General features: G+C 33.8%; 1 long non-coding RNA gene across 1 annotated transcript in view; it reads left to right on the top strand.

Moving 5' to 3' along the window:
* The first annotated feature begins 1,510 nt into the window (after positions 1 to 1,510).
* The window catches only part of LOC109026585 (uncharacterized), a 32,880-nt gene continuing 19,220 nt past the window's right edge, over positions 1,511 to 15,170 (top strand). The window contains exon 1 of the long non-coding RNA XR_002005598.3: positions 1,511 to 1,627. This is a non-coding gene — a long non-coding RNA (uncharacterized lncRNA). The remainder of the gene's footprint in view (positions 1,628 to 15,170) is intronic.

The raw sequence follows: 15,170 nt of genomic DNA, 5'->3' as shown, positions 1-15,170 counted from the left end.
TGAACTTTGGGAGTCCTGGCACTCTTACATAAGTTTTATATCAAATATAATCACCAAGAAATAATCTTTTTGAGGTACAACTCTAAGACCCTACAAATGCATATTGAGATTTAGAATACTCTGTTATGAACAATGAAAATACTATATAATATGAAGCAAACAAAACAGAATCTTCACTGCAGCCTATCAAAAGACGCTAAGCATTTAAGAGCCTAAATCCTTTGGGAAAAGCTGTGTTGCAAGAAGAGGGGATCTTGAGTAGGAGGTGACAGACCCAAAGAGTGGGGTTTTAAGGACTTTCTTCTTTCTTCCTACTTTCCTTCTTACAACTCTCATCTCTGTAAAAATGTAATTATTTATGGAAAACCCTAGAATTTACAGATTCAAGGGGTGTCCTGGGACTTCTGTGGTACTGAAAACTGATCTATAAAAGATAAGCCATCATCTTGAATGAATATTTAGAACTCAAGGTAAGAACGCTTGTGTACAAACAACATTTTTTATGTCAAGATAGCTTTATTTTGGATGGCAATTGTTCTGGACACTTTCTCCAAGCAAGCATGACAAATGTCTTAAATAGCTCACATGTAATTTCACTGTGAACAAAATTAATCTTATAAAATTATTGTTTCAATTAATGCAAGAAAATACTGCATGAAACTAAATTACCAAGAAAATCAATTACCAATAAACTGACAGCATATTTGTATTATAATTCGTCCTTTAAATAACCAAATGTTCCTTCATAAGCTTTAGCTTATTTCCCCAAAAGGGTTGACACGGCATTTTGTCTCATATTTGAAAGCTATCTTTTGCTGTTAATTTGCATTAAACAAACAACAAAAAGACAAGAAAATCAAAGGAAGTACCCCTATATGGTTCTCCCACACATATTCAGCTATGTGAGCAAGCAGTTAAAACATGCAAATCCAGTTTGGAGGAAATTCGACATCTCTATTATAGATGAAAGGTAAACAAAGCAGATGAAGGATTAGTGCAATTCCAAATTTAAGATATTGCTCTCAGTGACTTATAATAAAGTGGTGTTGCATACGGTGGCATGTTTTAGATGACATTTCAATTGTACGAGCAATTTGCATTCTATCTGACATTAAATAACGTTCTTAGTATTATGAATTCCAGCAGCATCCTCATCTCCACAGCATAAAGATATGAACTATGAGGCACATCTTAATGAAGGGAGTAAGTTTTCCTGTCAATCTGAAATGCGAGACAAGGCAGTACCTCGGCTAAAACGCCAGCAACATTATTGTGAGTTGCCCACTCCTGGCATAGTACAAATCTTCAGCTAAGGCATTCTTCTTATTAAATAAAGATCTATAACTGAACACATGTATCTGTAATATCACTACAATCCAAAGAAAATTAAAAGACAGATTATGTCCAGGATATTACATGCACCACCACAGAGCACTGCTAGAATCTGGTATGGTCTTGTTGCTAAGATACCTGGCTAATGCCACGGAAACGAGCCCCTCTTACTAATCTAGTACAATCCATGCATGCTTCCACATATTTTGGCAGGAGAAAGTAGGAGTCCACTGACAATGGTTTGGGATATTACTAGCCAGTGTTCCTGAATTTATACATTTTTTATCTCTTTCTGGTAAGCTTCAACAATCTTAGTGAAATAAGAAATGTAACACTCTGTTAATGGCATTTGGTTGCTTTATGCCATTTAAAACAAGTAAGATTACTTTTTATCCTGCTGCATAGTCAATAAAAGTTGCTTAAAAAGGTAATTATTTAAGTGCTTTTAGTTGCAAAATTGTGATCCTCCCCAAAATGATTCCCCTTAATCTTTACAATTTATATTGTTATATGCACATAAATGACTACCTGCATTTTCTCTCTCTATGGCTTTCTTCAAGGAGAATGCAATATACCAGTTTCCCTGAGTGCAAACTGAATAAGAAATCAGGACACTAAAATGAAATAGTTTATCAGAAATTACTCACAAACCTATGATGCACAAAGCTGGGTTTCAGTGTTCATGTTCCGAAGATTTTTGTTTTATTCATTTAAGAAAAAGTAGACAGAGATAGAGAAGATTAAAAGCTGTTTCCTGCATAACAGTAATATATAAAATTCCAGAATGAAAAATAGAGACTTTGAGACTTCCCCTGTACAGAATGCAAATTCACTTCCCACCTTCAGGTAACATTTTCAAAAAAAAATTTGAAACAGTCTACCTTTGTTAAAGCAAACTAAGCAAAGATTCCCACTGAAAAATCAAATAAATTTTTAATGTAAGTGTGTTCATACTCTGCAGTGCAATATGATCTTTAGAGCATCAGTGACGGTAGTTCCATTGAGCTCAAGTTATGATAACAATAACTTTTGCAGATGTTCATAGCTGTCAAATATTATTCACTAAAATGTCAGAAAATGTGATAAAAAGTTAAACCAGAAAAATTATTCTAAAGTAATTGGTTCAAGTCAAGAAGGCAAGGAGAGGTCAAACATTAATCCCTATCCATAAACAGTGAATGAACTATAGCGGAATCACAGCCATATTGATTTTTTTTTTGGAGGAAACAATTGTATACTGTATAGGTGAACACACAGAGTAAAGTGGATGTTTATACATGCACTAGTGGGAAAATTTATAGATGCATATCTCAAAGATATTTATTGATTTAAACAAAAGTTTTTCTTCAGGTTTACTAGATTTTTTCACTCAGATTTGCTTTCTTATCAACAGAGACTTAGCCAATCTCTGATAGTAATAAATTATAACCCGAGTACGCTAAGCTTATGTTATTCACACTCTTTTCTGTTTTCCAGTCCATGGATTCCCAAGGTCATATTGGAGGGTTTATTTGACCAAAAGCCATGGGGACTTCATGGATTTAGAATTCCATTTGCGATGTTATGACAATAGCTCATCATGATATTGTGTCTTTTATTAGTGCTAAAAACAAATATTGCAAATATCAATGTACTAAAAACACCTAGATAACACCTAGAAAAGGTTTACACATGTTTATTCTTTTATTCATATACTTCCAATATTTTGAGCCCCTCAGGACATTGTTGCAATGAAAATTATTTCTAAATTACTGCCTAGGAACAGTATACAAGAGTAACTGTATTATAAAACAGGAGATGGTTCACGACAAAGAAGAAATAAATCAATAACAAGTGCAAGTACCTCACAAACTGTTACTTCAACATAAATTGTCCCTGTAAGAAGGACAGAAAAATGTTTTTACCAACCTTTTACTTTTTTCAATTCTCACTGGAATCCCATGTCAGAAGAGAAAATGGCTGTTTGCTTAGAATAAAGTGTCTTAGCTATCTGCGTGGACCTGACAGTAATGGCAAAGGATGGTGCCGATCAATATCCATCTTCTTCATTCCTGAAGTAATAACTTTCAATAGGAAAATCTATTTACTTTTACTTACCTTTATTTTATTTCATTTTGCTTTAAAGAAGTTCATTCCAGAGGGAGGGTTTACCTTGCAAACAGCAGTTAACAAACTGATGATTTAACTAAGGACTCTGGGCCAGTCGGCGTGTTACCATTTGCTGTACCTGTGTGTTAATGCTAAGAAAAAACATATTTCTCTAGATTCTACATTTATTATTCAAATAACAGTCACTAGAAGCCTTGCAAGGCCCACAGCTACTTTATATGGAAGGCATATCAGCAAGGTCAGTCAGAAATAAGGGTCAACATTCACATTCTTATATGTAGGGCTTCTTGAATTTTTTACATTCTGTTTGCTGAAGACACCATATGATATTGTACTGTATGATAAGTAAAACATCACTGGATGAGGATTTAAAAAGGAAACCCCAAACTCTTTCTTGGGAAGACCTGTAATAAAAACTATAGCTAGGAAAGGCCCATGTATCCTCTGTCCAGGTATACAATACAGAAGGAACTTTCACCCCAAGTTGTCACAACAGTTAGTATTTTAAATTGCACTTCAAAATGAAGCACTCTACATATACGATTATAAGCACTAAAATAAAGCATTTTTCAATGTTCGAAACATTTTTACTTCTCTTTACCTCTTCTGTCTCCCTTCCAGCACTGTGACTGTTTTATAATCATAATAGATTTTATTCCTATTGAGCTAGAATTGGTTTAAAAGTTACAGTTTTTTTCTTTTCTGTTTCCTAAACAGACTTGTTTTACAAATTATCTTTTTCAAGGGGATGACAATTGATATTTCAAATGTCAGATGTCTAATAACATTCAATGACAATTCTTGTCAGTGAATCTATTGAGTGATTTTTATCTTATTAATTTTTATTTGTGAAACTGTAATTAAAAGTCACTATTTTAATATACACAAAAATTCATGTAACTGTCTTTATAGAACTCTGGAAGTAACATCATGAAAAACAAATATTTTTATAAATATTTAGATTTTAATTTTCCACATAAATTTTTTTTAATTCTTCACATACATATATATACACACAGTGATTTCAGACTATGAATATTAGAGAACCTGTTTACCCTAGAAATGTTGCTCAAAAATGCTAATATTAATATCAATAATTTAAAGTTTAAAATAACAGGAATGAATTAAATAGCAATCTGAGACTACTAATTCTCAATGTGAATTTTTAAGCTAATAATTGGTAATTTATTTTAAATCAAAAGGAATAATAAAAACCCATTTCTGAATTCTGGGTTCATACACAAATCTCAGAACACTCACTATGTGTATTTGTTACTAAGAAAGGAGATCACTGGTATTAAACCCCTGCTTAAATTAACTGCAAGATGGGAAATAAATTAAAGTCAGTACTCTCCTTAGAATTTGTAAGAAAACATATATTAACATAGATGTAATATAGCAAGAGAATTAATTGCAAATAAAGTAAAATATACACAATGATGAAGATAAATTACATTTCATTTCTACTATCTAAGCATTCATTAGTAAGAGGATATCAGCAAAGAAAAATGCATGTACGCTTTATTCGTCTGATATTTGCACCAGACATAAAGGATCACATTTTACATGAAGGTGATCAGCATTTCACTTTGGTGAACTTCTCTGCATGCATTTTCATGTGTGAGCATGTGTACTAGGAAAATAATACATGAGAAAGCTTTTTATACTGTTAAAACACAAAAGACAGTTACTCTAGCTAAATGGGGCTCCCAATAAATCTGAAAAAACAGCCATTGACAATCTTATTTTAAAAAAAATAGTTTCACTTGTTAAAAGGCACGAAGGGATTAGAAAAAAATATCCAAGGTCTTAAATATTTTAGAAAGCTTTTGGTTGTTGTTGTTCAGTGACAGTAATTTTTATTCATTGGTTTGTACCTGCAACATATTTTGTGGTAGAAATTCATCCACTATCTTATGTTCTATATATTGTCATTAAACTATATATAATATACTTTTCAAAAATTATTACATTTATTTTAGGAAAATCACAATACATAATAAATATTGCTCTTTATGCATATACATTATAAAGGAATCTTTTTTATACCATTAATTCTCCTATAAGGAAGAATAGATATTATTGAAAATATACACAAATATTAGGGAAGACAAAATTTAAGGCATAATAAGTTGAAATCTCAAATTTAGAGATAATAAACACCACTATTTGTCCCTCAGAGAGTACCCATTTTAATACTCTAATTAAAATTGAGTAACTGCAAACTTACATTGTCAATAACTATTCAATACATGTTAATTGAATACGTAAAAAAGAGAAGTCAGCTTACACTTAATAACATTTTCGGCTTTGAAGCTTTACTACAGGCATAAATAGTAAAGCTGCACCTGGCCTTACCTAGGTCTTTTAAGTGCGAATATTAACTTGAAGTCCCACTGTATTTTTAAAAATTATATGGGAAGGAAGACTTTTTTTTATAGATGGGAATTTTATCTTAAAACGTCCCTTAAAATATGAATGTCCCTTCAAAAGAAGACAAACTTATTTCTATCACCTGTTCATCAGGTTTTACAAAATCAGAACTCAAAATCTTGAATACTTTTATAATTACATGATTTAAAAAAAACTTGGTACCAATATGTTAGATGCATTGCATTTGTGAGTTAATTTTCATATCTTCCTGTGAAGAACTGCAGACTACCAGATATTCATAGTGCACTAGACTGAGGCATATAGGAAAAAGCAAGATAAAGAAACTCGCACAGGCCACTCCTTCTACACACATTCTACAAATGGAAATTTAGAATTATATTTTATTTGGTGAATTACATTTTAAAATGTTCTCAGCAGGAAATTGTTATTATGTACAAAACTTCAGATTATCATTTTTTTCTAAATGACATCAAATAAAACACTCATCTATTAAAATTATCATTAAGTGGAATAGTGATTGCCAGGGTTTGGGGGTAGGGGAAATGGGGAGATGTTGTTCAGGGAGTATTGATAAGATTTTAAAAATATAGCCATTAAAAATAAATATTTAGGGCACCTAGAAAGCTATAACCATCATAAAGTCATAGAGCCCATGGAAGAAGCTCAATAAATATTTTCCTGATATATTTGCTTATTATAGATATGTGCGTGCATTTATCTATGTTTATATCTGTGTGTGTATATATATATATACGTATATATAACAATTATACAACTAGCTAGATACATGTGCAGTTCCAGACAAGTGCTTATACTCTGTTACTCCTCTGTGTCACTCTACTGATTTCCTCCTCAAATATTTATTTTCTAAGGTTTTAAAGAAGTGAACATTTGCATGGTTTATGATCATATTTTAGATCCCAACAAAGGACATGGCCATAATAAGGCATCTAGGCCATAATCTTAGGATCAAAATTACACACAGTTGTAATAACTGGAACACAAGGCAATTTGCCTTGCTCAGATTTCTCCATAGTTGCATTATTTGTTTTTATGTTTAACCAGACAGATATACCTCATCTCTATTTTAGAAGATTCTCAGGCTTTATACCTGAATTCCCTCAAATCTGGACCCCAAAAAACAAAATTAGTTTACAAACACACTTAAATTGTTCAATAACTGATTACAGCTTTGGCACTGCAAGAATAATACAGTCACAACAATAGAGTTGCTAATCTGTAGGAAGTAATTGTACAAATGCCTTTTTATATGACACAGCACTAGTGGAGGCCTACATATCATAGTCACTGGTGTTCATCTACATCAAAACTTTCTATCACTCTGTATTTATTTGATTTTGACATATTTATAAAAAGTCCATGTATGTGTGCGCAGTGAATTTCTAAATTATTAAACTCACTTGTATCAATGACTTTTTTAACAAACAAAAATAATTCTGCCTACTTCAATGTTACAGTAAGAGATAATTTCAGAAATGTAAAACAGCCAGCAAATGATGGAGTGAATAGTACAAGAGTAGCTACATTAGTCTCCCCTTCTTACGTGCAGGAGCTCTAAAAATGCTGTTGGACACAGAGCTTTATTCGAAGAGGTTTCACACATGCATTTTTAATCAGGATTATATTTCACAGAGATCTGTCACCGCTCACAAGTGCAGCTGGCCAGTCCTCCTTGAAATGTATCAGCTCTCAGTCTCAGCCCTGAACTAGTTTTTCTTTGTACAAATCTGGACGTGGTGATCCACAGGGCGGTGTTTTTCTTAAAAGGAAATAATAATCCCCTAGAATTGCATAGGACTCCTATGCACATTGTTTTTAGTTCAAACATACAACTACTTTAACCTGAAACTGTCTTCAGAGCCACTATCTCCACAAAGTTAACAGTCTAAACATTTGCCTTTCAGGTATTTGCTAAACGTAGAAGATCTAGTAAGTGGTTATTTTAAATTCAGTCATTTACATGAATGTTTGTGTTGAATTAATCCTATGCTACTCTTCTTGATCTATTATATTATTAACCTATTCTCTCTCCTATAATAACTAAGACCACATAATAAACAAAATACAGTGAAAAAATGTTTACATGGATATGTTTCTCGAATGTGCTTCATATGTTGGACATATAATGTGGTGATACTATAAAAGTATGTTTTTACTATGTATAAACTATGTATAAAACTATGTATAAACTATGTATAAAATATCCTACAGAAATTTATAAATGCAGAAGAATGACTCATGTGTGTATGTATAGCTATATTCCCAATACTGCCTAAATTGGCAAAATTTATTTAAGTATCAACAGAGGAGATTAAAGGTTGTAATTACTATAAAAGTATATGTTGTTTTGAAATTATATTCTTTCACTAAAAATATATTTTAGAATAATTATATTTTGAACTTTTCAGGTTGTAGCAACAAAATTTACTCTTAGATATTCAAATTGATACAAAAATGGAAGGTTTTTTAAGAGCTTAATTTTATACATAGTATGTTTAATGTCTAATGAATACCGAATGGCTATTAAAGCACACCCAGCACACATTATATATCTAGTAACTAATACTTGTCTCAAAATATGTTTCCAAAAGCATGTGTGGAGAAATATTTTTCAGTTACAAAAGTTTCTAAATCTGTAACAATGCAAAGCACTAGAGCCAGTTTAGAATCTATAAGTCGGGAACTACTGTACAACAGCATATGTCCAGAAAAATACACTAACGCCAACAGCACAGGAACACTCACATGAAGTAACTATATCTATATGTTGTCAAGCAACTGGTCATAAAAGCACTGAATAAAAGGGCATTTGAAATTGGATACTTCTGAAAATACCACAGCTGATTTTTTATATTCTCTGACAGTTAAGAACAAAAAGACCTTCAGACAAAAATTTTAGATACTCCCTGTGATATTTGACTTCCTCAAAGTTTATGCATAAGATTACCAAAGGTCCGGGAGTCCCAAATAAAAGTCAATATTAAGCCACTTGATTCTTGATTCTCAATTGCTTCATGTTCATAAAATTACTCTCCAACATCATCATAAACACTATACATTTTAACATCCGTAATAGCATTTCAAAACCCAGAGCTTACATCTACAACACTGGGATGAAGAAGGCAGCTTAGGATATTACAGTGTCCTTTTTAGAAATTTTATATTTTTCATAGTTAACATTCTCTTTAATTTTACCACAATCAAAAGGTTTGGAAATTACATTTCAAAATTCTATTACATGTAATTAGCAGCAATACCAATGACTCAACATTTTCCGGAGCTTAAAAGATAAAATTGTCTTACAGATCCGAATTGTTGTCTAGTTTAAGTACAAGTAAAAAGGCGGGATTAAAGAAATCATACTTTTTTTATCTATTGCTTTAGCATTTAGTTAACAAGAAATCCTGGCTTTTGAGTTGCTTAGCCAACAACCTTGAATAGCACAATTATATTCCCCAAATGGTTTCATGTTTCCAAAATGAAATTTTACAAGGTATTAGTTTAAAATATTTATTTCTGTTTAGGAAAATCTCTGTCTGTAGTCTCAAAAAACCATTGAATAAACAACTTTCTCTGAGCAAATATTAATATTTAACATAAAATATGGAATAACAGTAGTAAAATAAAATCATTTAAAACATGATATTAAAACACATAATTTCTCACAACCTAATAGAATGTCATTACAGAAGACTGACTGATAATATAAAGATTTACATTTTTCCCAAAAATGTAGTTAACATCCACTATAAACTAACAATTATATTTACAAAAAAAAAAAGTGCAAACCTAATCTTCCTGGATCCTGTTGAAATCTAAGAGATTCTAACTCCTGCATGTTTATAATTGTATTTGTTTTTGAATATATAGGATGATTTTTGAAAAGAATTATAAGCATTTTCAATTTATTGTACATGCATTTTTCTGGTATCATAAAGAAAGCAGTAAACTCAAAGCCAAAACATCTGTATTTCAATATTCCTTTTACAACTTGATGCCCAAAATCCTTGAATCTGCATTTTCTCATCTGAAAAGTGGGAATGATTTCTGTCTTGTTCCACCTGTCTCACAAATTTGTGAGGGTGAGAGATAATTACTCTCAGTGATCAGAACACATTCCGTTTCTGGAGCATATAGGCCTCATATGTAACAAATTTCAATCTCAAAGGAATGAGGTCAGTGTCTTTATCACATCTCCCTATTTTTTTAATGACAAGCGTCACCAGAAAATGTCTTATTTATTTATTCATCTTTCTATCCATCATCTCCCTCCATTAGAATGTAAGACCCTTACTGGAAGCGACTTTGTCTTTTTCATCACTGTATTCCCAGTGCCCAAGTCAGTGCTTGGCTCATCAAAGATGCTTCAATATTTGTTGCTGGTCTAGTTAAATAAAAGGTATGTGTTCAGATAAGTATGTGGGAATATAGGCCCCTGCTGCCTTCCCCATCAGTGTCTGAGGTCCACATGCTAATAGATCTGTCAGATGTAGGTGACACAACCATCTCATTCAGTAAAAGTGACTCAACTAAATAGAAGCCTTTATGTTTATAAGCAGTTTCACATTTACAAAGGGCTTTCCCATGGCCTACCTGACCTAATACTCTGAACAGCAGGTATACAGGATTGGTATTATTCTTTCTATTTATGCCAGACATAAGTGATGTCATTGTCATATCAAAGGCCAAACTATTCATTGTAATTTTTTCACCTTTCTACCTATCTTGTTTCTGCAACTGTTCCTTTCTCTCGCACATCATGGCTTCTCCCCACTCTACTGGATCATTCCACCAGCACACAAACCTTCTGTAATGTTATCTATCTAAAAACAAAACAAACCCTCTTTTGATCCCTCATTGAGCTGTAGCTACCCCTCCCTTTCTCTGCCCCTCTTTCTAACAAACCTACTCTAAAGGATGTCTATTCACTCTCTCTACTTCCTATCTTCCATTCCCCCATGAACCAACTTCAATCAAGCTTTCACCTCTACCACTCCACTGAAACCTTTTCATCGAAGTCACCAAGGACATCCACATTTGTCAATTCTGGTAGTATCCAGTTCTCAGTTTTTAATCTAATGAAGCTTCTTAGCGGCATTTAACAACTAATCACGTTCACCTTTTTTGAGACATATCCTTCCTTTAGCTTTCAGGACATCACTGGACACACCTTCTCAGCCTCCATTGATAGATACTTTTCATTTCCCATTCTCTAGCTGCTGGAGTAACCCAAGGCTCAGTTCATTGACCTATCTCCTTTTCTCTATCTCCCCACTCCCTAGGTGCTCAACTGCAATCACTTGACTTTAAATACCAACTATAAACTAACAACTTCCATATTTACATGTGTGTGTGCTAGACTCATCTAGCTCAAATAGAATGTTTACTAGGCATTTCAAACTTAATATATCAAAAGTTGGACTCTTGATTTTTTTTCTTCAATTCTGCTCTTCCTGTTTTGTTTTGGATCACAGTAAATGACACCAGGGTTCTGCACTAGATAACAAGCAAACAAACAAACAAACAAACAAACCTGGACACAATCTTTGATGCCTTTTTTTTTGCATAGCTTTCCTCTAATCCTTGAGCAAAATTTTCAGCTCAATTTTGAAATTATAACCAGAATCCAATCATGTCTCATCATATCCACCTCTACTTAGTAAAAGCATCTATCATCTCTTGCCTGGACTACTATTATAGTTTTCTAACTCATCTGCTGGCTTCCACTTTTGTATCCCTAAGGTCTATCTATATTTAGAACCAAAATCAAATTGTATCACTTATCTGGTCAGAACCATCCAATGACTTTTCCTTCCACTTAGAATAAAACCTAAAGACCCAAGATCCCACATCATCTGCCCCTAACCACAACTTTCCTAATGTTGCCTCCTATTAATTTTCCAGTATCTCTTTGGGCTTCTGCTTTTCCTCAAGCCTGCCTATCACACTCTTGCTTCAGGGTCTTTACATTCATTATGCCCTCTACATGCAACACCCTTTACTGGATATTCTCATGACATGCTCTTGCTATTCACTTAGTCTTGGCTCAAAGTAATTAACTTTATTCTCTGACACTAGAATGTAAACTCCATGCAGGCAATGATTGTTTCTTTCTTTTTAACTGGTATATCCCAGTTACTTAGAGCAGTGCCTGGCATAGATTATGGTCTTGATATTGGTGGGAGGATGGGAGGAAAGAAGGAAAGAGGGAAGAAAGGAAGAAAGGAAGGAAGGGAAGGAGGAAGGAAGAGAGGTAGTAAAAGAGGAAGCAATTAGAAGAGAAAGAAGAATTAAGATGTTTTGGAGGTTGATTTTTCTGTAATATAATTCTAAAGATTCCTGTAATGTATCAAAAATGAGTATCATTGTGGATAAATTAAATGGACTGAACTGAATAGGGTACGAAAAGGAAGCGGTTTATTTTTCTCTTACCATTGTGTTAAAGATGCCCTCTTAAATCTCTCTTACTATGACTATATTTCTAGTCTATGCCAGTAGCTTTGCAGATGTTTCCAGCTAAAAAAAATATCTGTTCCAGCTAAAACAATAGTTGTTTTGGAAATTAAGACTCACCTTAGGTTTTCTAAAATTTTAAGTGAACTTAATTTAAAATTCTAACATCTATTCCAAATTATCTCCCCTCCCTGCCCTCAGGCTTGAGCCTGGCTCTGGGGAAAGAAGATGGCAGCTATCTGCATTGCCTTGCCTTCTCTCTTTCCCATTTCTAAGACTGGGCAGAGAATAGGGATTTTTAGGGAAGTGGAGGCAGTGTATTTTCACTTAAGTAGTACAGTTTGTAGTCTTTGCTAATAGTGGCCAGCACTGCCATGTCAGGGATCCATGAGCTGGTCTTTCAATAAGTGCATTTGTCACCTTTTTTGGGAGGCTCCCACAAGAACATTTACATTGAATTTCTCAGGAATACAGAAGCGTATCTTCTAAGAGTGCAGAGAAGTGATTGTAGGATTGAAAGCCTGAAAACTAAGGAGATGGCTTGAATCAACTACTTTTGGAAATAGACCATAGACTAGCATAAGAGGAATAAAAGTACTCAAACTTCATTTGAGGCTATGCCAACTTAATAGGATATTATCACAACCAAAGTATATATTAAAAATGTGCCAAGTAACTATATGTGTTTTTAAATCACATTTAAAATGTAATTAACACTTAAGTGTATATCTAAGTTTAGTAAATTACTCAGTTGACATATATAATATTACAAAGTGAATTCAGATAGTTGAATATGTACTAGAAACCTGTGAAGGAACAGCAAAAATTAATGAGTTAGTACAGGCACCAAAGGAGATTGATTGTAGCAAGTTACAGGAACTGGAATTAGATCTATACTCATTCAACAATTTTCTAATTACCTAGAATGATGTATTTTGTGTTAATTCAATTCTCTGGTGATACTAAATAATTGCCAGTTAAAACAAAGAAATCATTGCAAAGATACATGCAGTGGTTACACATCATGGCAAACATTTTTAAAATTTTTTAATTGAAATTTTAAAATGGCAAAAACATCAATTGTCCAGGCCAATCATTACATATACAGAAGGAGCATGTAATCAGTTACATTGAAAGAGAGCTCTGAGATTCACACTCCCTGCTAGGGTTGGTGCTCAGATATTACCTGAAGCTGATTACACTAATAACTGCATGTTAAAGGGAAAAAGCAAATATTTCAATAATTTTATATTTTATGCCAGCATGTGGGGAAAAGTGCGAAATTCAATCTTTTCGTGGTTTCCCACTTACTAAAGAAGAAAGTTTAAACTCTATTTTTTCCCTTTATGAGCTTCCACAACATGCCAACCTTCTCAGGCTTTTCTCAACTCTTGACCACAAGAACCTATTTGCTCCAGCTGAATAACTAGCTTGTCACTCTCTCCCAGTTTTGCCCTGTGCTTTTCCACTCCACTATTGCCACTCTCAGAAAACACCCTCTTCCTAAATCTCCCTATTAAAACTTGCATCATCCTGCAGGGTTAAGTTTTGAAATATTTGGTTTCTCTATGTGCTGCCCATCTCAGCTGAATGTTCTATCACCCTTTTTTAAGCTGCATAAAAAATGTGTGTTCTTTCTACAACCCTTTTTACTCCAAGCATTTGCTGTCCTTTATCACAATATTTTGTAAATCTCTCTTTCCAATTAGAAATTCTGCCCTAGAGATGAAATGTTATCATATACTCCATTAGATTTCCCACCGGATCCATCAGGCCACAGAGAGTGCATGTGCGTGCAGAAGCACGTGCGTGCAGGTTTGTGTGTCTGTATTTCTACTCATTTATGGAATCAAGATTGATTATGCTCCTATCTGATCTTTATGCCAGTTGCTATTGGAGGCTATGGGACCCTGGAGATAAATCAGTAAAACAATTGACAAAAGCCTTAGCCTTATGTAGTTGATACTTTAGTGAGAAATTTAGACAAACAGGTAATAAAGATACAGTGAAAAAATGTCATGTAAGGAGTTTTGAGGGAATAAATGGGAGTAACAACTTTCCCAGACTTGACAAAACAGAGAAAGGGATGTGGAAGGGAAGAATTAGAGAATAGATTAGAGTCATCACAGTGAGGAGGGAAGAAAGAGTTCTAGAGAGATGCAAGTGCTTATGTGATGGCCCAGATGAAAAAAACTGCCAGTGCCACTGAAAGCACTGACCTATGTGTCCTGAGGCCAGAATAAGAAGTAAAATGGCACATGGGGGAGAGCCAAGCCTGACGCTTAAGTAAGAAGTAAGTATTTCAGGGCAGATGAAAAGGTCAATATTATCACATGCTGCCAAGATAACAAATAATATAATGACTGAGATGTGTCTATTGGATTTAGCATGAAGAAACCTTTGGTGACTGGCAAAACAGTGTCAATGGTATGGTTGCCTGGAAATCAAATTATAGTGGGTCAGGAAAAATGTGAAGAATGAGTAAATGAGACAAGATTGTAGATAATGCTTGTATTACATTGTACCATTAAGGAAAAGAGAGATAGAGGAGGGGTGATGGAGGAATTTGGTTTCAGAAACGATGAGGAAGGTTTCAGCATGGTAAAAATTGGAGGAAAAGGAGCCAATGAGAAGAAGAAATTGATAATCCAGGATGTAGGGATGACCAATAAATCACAGTCACTTAGAGAGTAGGAAGCAATGGGATCTAGGGCACTGGTGTCGTGAAGGGAGCAGGCAGTGTCACCTCTTCCATTTTAAGGAGAGGAAATGAGAAAAGAATGAGCGTAGATGCACATGAACATCTAGCTTGGCTGGCAAGAAGAGGAACTAATATATTGTCTATAGTATTACCACTTTAA

This window comes from Gorilla gorilla, chromosome 3 (genome assembly GCF_029281585.2).
Source record: "Gorilla gorilla gorilla isolate KB3781 chromosome 3, NHGRI_mGorGor1-v2.1_pri, whole genome shotgun sequence".
Lineage (NCBI taxonomy): Eukaryota > Metazoa > Chordata > Mammalia > Primates > Hominidae > Gorilla > Gorilla gorilla.
The sequence above is the reverse complement of the archived record's forward strand: the minus strand, read 5'-3'. Positions and strand labels throughout refer to the sequence as shown.